Source organism: Schistocerca gregaria, chromosome 5 (assembly GCF_023897955.1).
Source record: "Schistocerca gregaria isolate iqSchGreg1 chromosome 5, iqSchGreg1.2, whole genome shotgun sequence".
Taxonomy (NCBI): domain Eukaryota; kingdom Metazoa; phylum Arthropoda; class Insecta; order Orthoptera; family Acrididae; genus Schistocerca; species Schistocerca gregaria.
The window spans coordinates 607,163,097-607,173,492 of NC_064924.1; the positions used below are offsets into that span (position 1 = coordinate 607,163,097).

At 41.9% G+C, this 10,396-nt stretch overlaps 1 non-coding gene across 1 annotated transcript; it reads left to right on the top strand.

Moving 5' to 3' along the window:
• Positions 1-6,532: 6,532 nt before the first annotated feature.
• Trnas-gga (transfer RNA serine (anticodon GGA)) lies at positions 6,533-6,615 on the top strand. Its single transcript is given in 2 exon segments — positions 6,533-6,572; positions 6,581-6,615. It is a non-coding gene; the product is annotated as a tRNA-Ser (tRNA).
• The last annotated feature ends 3,781 nt before the right edge of the window (positions 6,616-10,396 follow it).

Here is a 10,396-nt window from a genome sequence, read left to right on the forward strand (position 1 = left end):
AGGGGTTTCCGGTTAGCGGGAGCGAGGGTACTACACCGGGGTGGAACAGCGTCACACGGTGCTTCTTAACCCTCCCTCCGTATGTTTGTAGCGTTGTATTCGCCCTGTCGATATCCGGACAGTTTATCCTCTCATGTTCGCAGCAAACTTAACTCTCTCTCTCTCTCTCTCTCTCCCTACCACAGGAGAAAGGGACTTTTGTAATTCACATACATCTGAAGTTCGGAAGTCAAATAACACTCCATCAGAGCAGTTGGATGCAACTTTAAAAAATTCTTGATAAAGTTGTAAGCGTATTTTCATATCGCTGGCTTAGTTGTGGAGTATCTTTGCGGGCAGCTACGTCTGTAGAGTCGTGCGCTGGACACGGTGCTGTAATGCTGTGTAGTGTGTAGCTCTGCATGTGGGAGGCTTTGCAGGAAAGCGTTGCTACAAGTGCTGTTACAGTAAAGTGATGAAATATGGAAGTGATTCAGAGGAAAGTGCGTCAAGAAGCAATTAAAAATGAGCTGTGCCGTAAATAACGTATTTATGTATCCTCTCGCTGCGTGTCGCACAGCATCAGTCATCCGCACCGTGTTCGGTCTCTCAAAATGAACCAATGTGAATCAGTAAACATTAGTTACCATAAAAGAGTTCAGTCAAGTACCAGTGTCTTGAAGCGAGCGTGAGAAGGTGCGTTCGATCATCGCGTTCCGCATTTATCAACAGTTAAACGCGCCGCGTCGGTAAGAAGCACGCTCGTACAAGTGACAACCGAAAATTAACTTTACGAACAGTGCCGTATCAATACTAGTGTCAAGGGGGACTGGCACCAAATATCTGTGTATACGTGACGAACGTAAGAACTTTCGTTCGATCATTCGGCTTCCGCATCATCAACAATCACCCGAGTCGTGTCGGTTACGCGTACGCTCGTCCGAATGATATTGTGGACTGTTAATCATCCGTTAATAGGAATAACACGTCTGAATTAGAATGTAAACAGTGCAAGCTGCGACTTTCTTTTCATCGTCTCAGAATATAGTTGTTCATACCAGACGTCGAACAGTGTTGTGTTTTAACGCTGAGTGGCTCCCCTAAACCCGCTTGCATAGTTCGATAGGTAGATTCACTCAAGCCAGCAGCAGTGTGGAGCAGAACAATACGACCGCCGCGGGATTATCAGGTACGTGGTGTCGACAGGGCGCACGGTCAAGAAAAGCAGAAACGATATCCAGCTTAAAGGTACCCCACCCATTTGTACCCCCGGGCGTGTTTCAAAGTCGAAATTGTACTTCTTCGAGAGTCCTTAAGTAATGGTCCGTTTTCCGACAGGGAACGTGGCTGTGCGATAGTATCCCTGCATGTTGCTTGGGGTTTCTGGGTTCTATTTCCGATCACCGTTAATTTTTAAACAAAGACGCATATTCTACAAGTATTTCTGTGAAGTGTGAAATAAATAAAGATGGGAAAAAATCGGTAGGTGGCGCTCGATGTCTGGTAATCACCGCATTGCTGGTTGGAGTCTCGTTTCGATCAATATTCTTATTGTTTTTTCTTCCGTTCTGTGCAAATTCGTTCGTTTTCAAATACATAATTCATCAAATGTATTTTAATTAACACATATCTGATTGTCATTTCTACAGAAAAATGCACGTATTCGTATTTCCAACTACAAACCACACGAAAAATCCATTTTTCATTGCTAATATAAATTCTTAATTACCTTTCTCCTACATATAAGACTGTTGATAAGAAAAATGAATAAGATCTTGTTTTCCAAGGGAACGTCTTTCGCATGAATGCAGATACAATTTTTGGGTATTTGTTACGATTATGTTTAGGATCAAAGTCTTCATGTACCTTTCAGGACTTTAAACGCTCCATCCACCAGGTGCACGACAAACATCCAGACGAGTGTGAAACACCTCCGATTACAAATTAATTTCTTTTATCCTCACGTATTTTACGAAAAGACCATTATTTAGAAACACCTCGTATTATTGTCACACCTCCTAAAGTGTGAAAACATATATATATATATATATATATATATATATATATAGGGTAATTATAGTCAAAGTTTAACTTACAAAACGCTGTATAAATAGCATCATTGGTCAGAATGACTTACACTGCAACGGAATATTATCGTAGAAGGGGGGAAACGTATGGCAGAAGAGAAAAATGGTGTAAAAATTGATTAATAGATGGCTCAGTATGCGTCAGAATACGTAAATGAAATCACCTGTCACGGCGCACGATCCATTGAAGTTGGTATAAACACGCAGGGTACACGGCTTTTCCTTCTTTCGCGTCTGCGACGTTCGCCATGACTGCCTCAATGCAGAATAACGCTCTGCTTGTAAAGCTGTATTACAAGAATGACGACTGTGCACACGTCACTCTGCAAAAGTTCCGGGCACTGAAGGGTTTGAAAAATGGCGTTGGTCCGATGACTGCCGTGGGTCTGGTGAAAATGATTCGGGAAAAGTCGGATTCTTGTGATGTGCAACTTGGTAGAGGCAGGAAACGAACTGATTCGACGTCAGTGGAAGCAGTGGCCACAGCAATGCAGGAGGAAACGAGTGGTGCTGTGCATACGTGTAGTGCTCGGAGAATTGCCCGAACATTGGACGTACCCGTGAGCAATGTGCGTAAAATCCTACAAAACGTCCTTCTTTGCTATCCATTCAAAATTACACAAGTGCACGAGTTGCCTCCTGTTGACCTGCCTTTGCTTTAGAATTTCTTGCTCGCACCGAAGTGGAAAATGATTGGCCGTGGAAGATTTTGTGGACAAACGAAGCCCACTTCAATCTGACAGGATATGTCAGTACACAGAATTGTCGAATATGGGCAACAGAAAATCCACACGGAAATCAACCAGTGTCGCTTCATGCTGAAAAGCTCACTGTGTGGTGCGAATATACGGCATCATTTATCATAGGCCCATATTTATTCGAAGAGACAGGTGCTTCCGAACGCTGTTGAGTGTCTTTTGAGAAACCGCGACATTCCAGATCGCCAACAGCGTGGATGTGTGGATGGGATCATTTTTAAGCAAGATGGCGCACCTCCGCACATTGCAAGTCCGGTTAAGTAGCTGCTGAAGTGCCATTTTGGGAATGCTAGTGTAACCTCCCCACAAAATAATTTCCGTAACCTCCCAACAGTAAGAAATATAATTATTTATAGTATTCAGCGTAACCTCCCACAGATATATTCCGTAACCTACCAATAATACAATGCGATCAATCTCTCAATAAAATTGCGACTCACTTATAACCTTTCAATAATTGACTGTCAATTTAAACTGGTAAATTTTGGACGTCAGCAGTGCCCTGATACATCATTCCGAATAAACTGAAAAATCTTACCTTAACTAGGTCACCGGATAACGCGTATATATCTGCTCCTATAAGAAATTTTTCTGGCACAGCTAAGTGCAATGTTGGCCGATAGATTTATCTTATACAAAAGGAAAGAACTGATTTTTCTTATCAATAATCGGGATGACCAAAGGATCGAAGAAATTATTAAATTCTTTAAATTGAAATGAATGATTGTCAAAAGTTACTTTTTATGAGAAAGATTCTTACTAAGCGATTTTTTTTAAAAACATTTACATGGGACTTGATATAACAATACTACATATGCGCGAGGCTGCTTTTACCTTATACTACAACGCTCAGGCTCCGCCATCGCTGCACACGATAAAATTGCGACTCACTTATAACCTTTCAATAATTGACTGTCAATTTAACCTGGTAAATTTTGTGCGTCAGCAGTGCTCCGTCATGGCCCTGATACATCATTCTGAATAAACTGAAAAATCTTACCTTAATTAGGTCGCCGGATAACGCGTATATATCTGCTCCTATAAGTAATTTTTCTGGCGCAGTAAGTGCATTGCTGGCCGAGCCTAGCCGACACGATAACCTGATCTTAATCCGTGTGGCTTCTGGCTGTGGGGCTATCTGGAAGATGTTGTGTTCAGTGTTCCGACTGCAAACTTAGCTGCATTGAAGGCCCGCGTTGCTCAACACATTCTGAACCTGACCCCGGAAACACTTCGATCAGTTGTGGAACATGCTGTTTCCCGATTTCAACTTGTTACAGAAAGTGGTAGAGAGCCACTCACACGGAAATTAATAATGCGATTTGATTTTGACTGATGCTTTTTATGCTGTTTTTGGCCTCAGGAAAGCTAAAACCAATGTCACTGATGATTTTTATGCGATTTTTGCCTTCAGGACAATTAAAAACCGATGTGATTTATGCCTTTTACGCCGGTTTTGACCTCAGGACAATTAAAAACCGATTTTTCCCGTCCGATGTGTGTGACACTGCCGTGGTGGATGGGCTTAGGTAAGTAACAGTATCACTTCTGTACACCGATGGACACTGAGTGGTACAGTTCGTTTAACGTCAAACATACACCTTAGACATTGTTGTATGATTCATTTGTCATTTGTAGTCGACTACTATTAAATTATGATGCTTACAGTGCCGTCTCTTGCTGCATTTTGTAACTATTTTTTTCTTCTGCCATTCGTTTCCCCCCTTCTCGGATAATGTTTCGTTGCAATTTGTTGTCATTCTGAGCAGTGGTGTTATTTCTACAGCGGTTTGAATGTTTAACTTTGATTATTATCACCCTGTACATACATCAGAAAAATCCGATTGCTGTGTGATCACATTGTAAGCGGTATGACAACAATACGAAATGTTTCAAAAAGATTCATCGTCTTTCACAAAGCTATATCTTATATATGAAATACAACAGAAGTTTGGAGTAAATTTTAATTTACGCCCAGGGCTATAATTTTTTTTCCTTGAAGAGAAGAATCGGATTTTTGAAGGCAACGTCTTTCACATGAATGCAAATACAGCTTTGGGGTAGTTGTTACAATTACGTATAGGATGAAAGCCTTTATCTACCTTTGAGAACTGTTCAGTGTTACCCCACCAGATGCACGATGAACATCCAAACAAGTGTGAAAAACCTCCCACACTTTTGAGAACATATCTAGACTTGAAACTTCCTTGTAGATTAAAACTGTGTGCCCGACAGAGACTCGAACTCGGGACCTTTGCCTTTCACAGGCAAGTGCTCTACCATCTGACCTACCGAAGCACGACTCACGCCCGGTACTCACAGCTCTACTTCTGCCAGTACCTCGTCTCCCACCTTCCAAACTTTACAGAAGCTCTCCTGCGAACCTTGCAGAACTATCACTCCTGAAAAAAAAGGATATCTAGACTTGCTGCGTTCACTACTGTTGACATACGACGTCTAAAATCACTCAGAACTGTTAGAACCTGGAAGCTAATGTGCCATACGTGACCCATACGGCCCTTACATAGTAGAGGCGGGCCATGTTACAAAACTCGCTTACATATGGGTTCCAGTGCGTTGCGACTCCACCCTGCTTTCTCGACAGACGGCGCAAAAAGCATGGATCTTTGAAGAGTCTCACTCTTGCTCGAGTATGGTATGTGGCTATCGTGTTCCACATGTTCCTACGCTCTGCCAGGTTCATTTCAGTATTTTAATTGAATACATGCTCAACACTGAAAACTAAACACGAAAAGAAATTAACTTTCACCTCCACGCCCATAATGTAGTCAAATTCTACACGTTGTTGTCCATCAACAGCGTGAAAGAGCACTTGCGATGAATTCTGTGTGGTTTGACACACAAATGTCACCTCTATAGAGAGACCAGGCAGACAGAGAAAAACGGCTAACAACCGCTGTAGTGCAACTGCTGCTGTCGTCGTGGAAAGCTATGAGAGGTAAGAGGTGCAGTGCTCCACTCTGGACGAAAATCGCACCTCACAGCTCGAACTGAACTGCATTTCGACTCAGCGCACATTGGGAAATGCACGAGAGAGCGAACTAGCCACAACAGGAAGACAACTACCGCCGAGCATTACGAACCAGCAACACAGATGTGGCGTCAAGGTAAAGTTTTAGTTTCGATACGTAGTTTAAGTCTACCCTAATTTCTACATTGAGTCGTGTAGCAGAGGTAGTTTCGTAAAACCAGATGAATCCAGCAGGAGCGATGATCGCTGTAGATATTAATTTACAGATTTTCTTAGATCTCTTCAGTGTCTTTGTCAGTGACGCTTTACAGAGGTACACACAATTTACTTAATTCATTTGCTCTCAAGGAAAGAAAAGAAAAAGAAATCGACTGAGAGATGATTTTGTTAAGTCATAAAATATTCTTACAGAACGGAAGAACTTTCTCACAATAACAAATTCCCTACGTTAGAAATCGGCAATAGATTTTTGGATGACAGTCACATAAAAGCAAAAACTGAACTAAAAACTCTTTTAAATGCTTGTATCACATCTAGTAGGAAACGTGAATCTGCTATCATGTCTTACATATTTTGAGAAACGAATGTTCAAGGAGTACACATAATAATTCAAAAATCTTAACTACCTCGTCGGTTTGGCAATATGCTCATGTGTGTTCTAGTAGTACAAATGCCACTCGACTAAGAAAATCGTAGAGTGGACTTAGAGAGAGCCGGCCCGGGTGGCCGAGTGGTTCTAGGCGCTACAGTCTGGAACCGCGCGACGCTACGGTCGCAGGTTCGAATCCTGCCTCGGGCATGAATGGGTGTGATGTCCTTAGGTTAGTTAGGTTTAAGTAGTTCTAAGTTCTAGGGGACTGATGACCTCCGATGTTAGTCCCACAGTACTCAGAGCCATTTGAACCATTTGAACTTAGAGAGAATTACGTTGATCGGGTAACAAGGAAATTTTTAAGTCAAACCGTCTGCGTTCTTACTTTGCAGTGCCAGCATGGAAAGTGATCGTGAAAAATTCCATTAAATTTATTGACGATGATAGGCAGTAACAATGCTGACGGAGAAGATAATGGAACGTGTATGCAGGATATCGAGGTTGATAAACCGATGGCGTGCAAATTGGTGAAGAAATAATGGGATAGTGGTTGGCGATATTGGGATTCGAGTATCGATCACAAACGACAAGAAGGAAAGTACACACAATAAATATCTCGTTGACAGTATGGATAAATGTATTTTTAAGGAGCACTTAACGCGATTGTCTGAATAATACACAGAAATAACAAATTTGGCAAAACTCACGGTGTTATGAATAAGGTAGAGAAATAACAACTTTGGCAAATCTTCACAGCGTTCGAGGACAGAAGACGTCCTCAGCTCTAGTGAGAAAGCACTGAAAAAAATTGTTCTGTGCCTAGGAGCTCGTTTAAAAAGGTACAGGAATACACAGGTATTAATGTTCCAACAAAGCTACATAATTTCAAAAAAGTGAACCATTACAATTACAGAACTGGCAAGCGGTTTATTCAGACAAAAAGTGCTATTGATACGCTTTGGACAGAATATACATGTTGTCAAGGTAATGAGTGTGAAGAATGTTATCGAAGTAAAGTGTCGATGAATGCTTCTATTTTGGTCTTACAGGGAGTGTGAAATATAGGCAGTACCGAACCTTAACCCTCATATAGAATGCATCAAAAATTCTCATAGAGATAATTCTGAGGGTGGAGAATATACGAAGTAAATATCACTCTGTATTCAGGCGGGGATTAGGAACAACAGAAGCGATTGTGGAACTGAGGTCTCTTATCGAAAATGAGATACAGAAACCAAATTATATTGCATTTGTAGACCTGAAAAAGGCATCTGATAATGTTCTCTGGTAAGATATGCTCAAAGCGCTGAAGAATGTAATCTAAAATACCAAGACATGAGGGTGATACAAGGCTTCTATGATGACGAAATGGCTGTGATTAGATATTTTCATCAGGAACAAGAAGCAAAAATTAGAAAACGTGTGAGACAAGCATGTGCTTCTTATATTCAATGCTTACATCCAGACAGCTATATACGAGTTCGACAAACAGCTAGGTGGAGATCAAAATTAATGGACAAAAGATGGATAGATGATATTGCTGTGATCACGGAGACCAAAGGAGATGATGAGAATGTTCTCGCCTCAAGGGAACGGATTTTGGGCAGTCAGTGCTGTATGAGAATTCTCGTAAACAAGCGAAAGAATAAATTGATGGTATACAGTCCTAAAGAAAAGTATGCACCTTTAAGAATAAGAACTGGAGCAGTGGACTAGGAATGGTAGCGGAATTTGCCTATCTGGGAATTAGATTCGCCAAGGGATGGTAGAAATTATAAACACAAAACAGCAGACTTAAACTCCATTTAATTTGGGGTAGAACTTACTCACCTCCAAGAACATTAGTCTGGAAATAAGAAAACTTGTCATGAAAGTATTTATTTTGATTGTAGCTCTATACGGGTGAGAATCTTAGACGGCAGGGAAACAAGACAGAATACGGCTATAAGCCCTCGAGATTTGGTTCTACAGAAGGATGCTGATCAGCTGGAAATACAGAGTTAAAAATGAAGAGGTGCTGAGAAGACTACAGGAAACGCGATGTCTGTAGAGACATTTCAAGCTGAGAAGAAACAAACTAGTAGGACACATTTTGAGACACAACAACACCATTTGACTTATAACAGAAGGAGCTGATGACGGAGAGAACTGCCAGGGACGACCGAGAATGTCACTTATGCAGCAGATTATAAATGCTCTGCATACGCGGAAATGAAGAGTGAGGCGAGCAGAAGAGGGGAATGGCGTGTTGCTGCAAACCAACCTATGGGTTGAACGCTAAAGGGAGAGGGTCAGGGCATTCGCTTACCGACGTAGCACGTGACAACGCTCCAGAGGCAAAGATACTGCACTGTATGCTGTTAGCACCTCCTCCACATGTAAACACGACGGGGTTGCCACCGTAGCTATTTTTTCGACTCGCTCTGCCTCGCCGTATCGCGAATGGTGGTCAACAGTAAACAAAATTTGGCGACAGTCGCAGTTTGAGATACACTATTTTTGCGATGTTAGCGTAACCAGTGCTCGCATCAGAACGTCCGCGATTGGCGCGCGCTTATGCGGCCGGGGCAGCTGACTGGCGCCGCTCCAGAGAGTTGTCAGAGGCCGTCCAATTACCGCAGTGAGGCCATGCGGCCCCGGCGAGTACCTCGCTGCCACGCCACCACGTTCCCTGCTGCCCAGAAGATCAGATCCGCGTACACCGGCATCTGCCAGCTTTTTCTGCCCACTAGAACGTGCCTTCTCCAGCCGGCAGCCAAATGGCGAAGAGCACCACGTCTAGGAAACGACTATGTTTCTGGACCTTTTAATCAACACAACGTAAATTCCTGAAAATTAACATAACGCAGTTGCCCATGACAGAATGCCGCAGACCCTGAGTGCTCACTATCTGGGTCACCACTAAGAATCAGCAAAAAAGATTTAAAGACTTGTCTCTCATAACCTACATTTTTGTTCATTTGTTAGTCATGCGCAACCATTTCTCTTTCATTGACTAAGAGTTGATTTATCGGTATCCTTATCTTCTACTATCAGCAACCCCACCAATTATTTCAAGAATGGAACTCCTGTGTGGAAAACAGCTCCAGACGACTGATTACTTCACAAATGAGTTAAGAGGTGTAGGACGTCAAACGGGCCTACCTATAGCAGGAGAGGCACCTCAGCACATTTTAATCACCACTGTCTGTACTTTTACAAATAAATTCATAAAACTTTGCCAGCATGACCCGGAAGAATTCAGGATTCACACTCATAGCAGTGGAAGTTCAAAAACGTATCAGAATAATTTTTTTACATGTGAAATTTCATCATTTTTTCACTTACTATTGGGTGCATTTGTTGCTATAGGTACACTTTTCTTCATAAGTAAGAGAGATTCTTCGATGGATTTTGCACAGCATACAAACCGTACTTACAGGTGTATGAAACTCTAGAATTTATTTAATTTATATAAAAAACGAAAAAGCTGTTAAATTTTAAACTTCACGTTTAGAAAAAGAAATTATAGTTAAATGTCCCAATTTTTACCACAGTTTTTAATAGATATGGGAAATTCTAGGATTTTGCATTAAGGAGTCTGCGTTTAATACCTAAGTACATAAATTTGTGTTTTTGCAGAAAATGGCCGTTAAAGTTTCTGCTTGTATTTGGCATTCTTTTAGTACTAAATGGTTCAAATGGCTCTGTCTACTATGGGACTTAACTGCTTAGCTCATCAGGCTCCTAGAACTTAGAACTACTTAAACCTAACTAACCTAAGGACATCACAGACATCCATGTCCGAGGCAGGATTCGAACCTGCGACCGTAGCCGTCGCGCGGTTCTAGACCGTAGCGCCTAGAACCGCACGGCCACACCGACCGGCTTCTTTTGGAACTGTCCAGAACCGTGAGCAGGTTATTTTTCAGAATGAGATTTTCACTCTGCAGCGGAGTGTGCGCTGTTACGAAACTTCCTGGCAAATTAAAACTGTGTGCCCGACCGA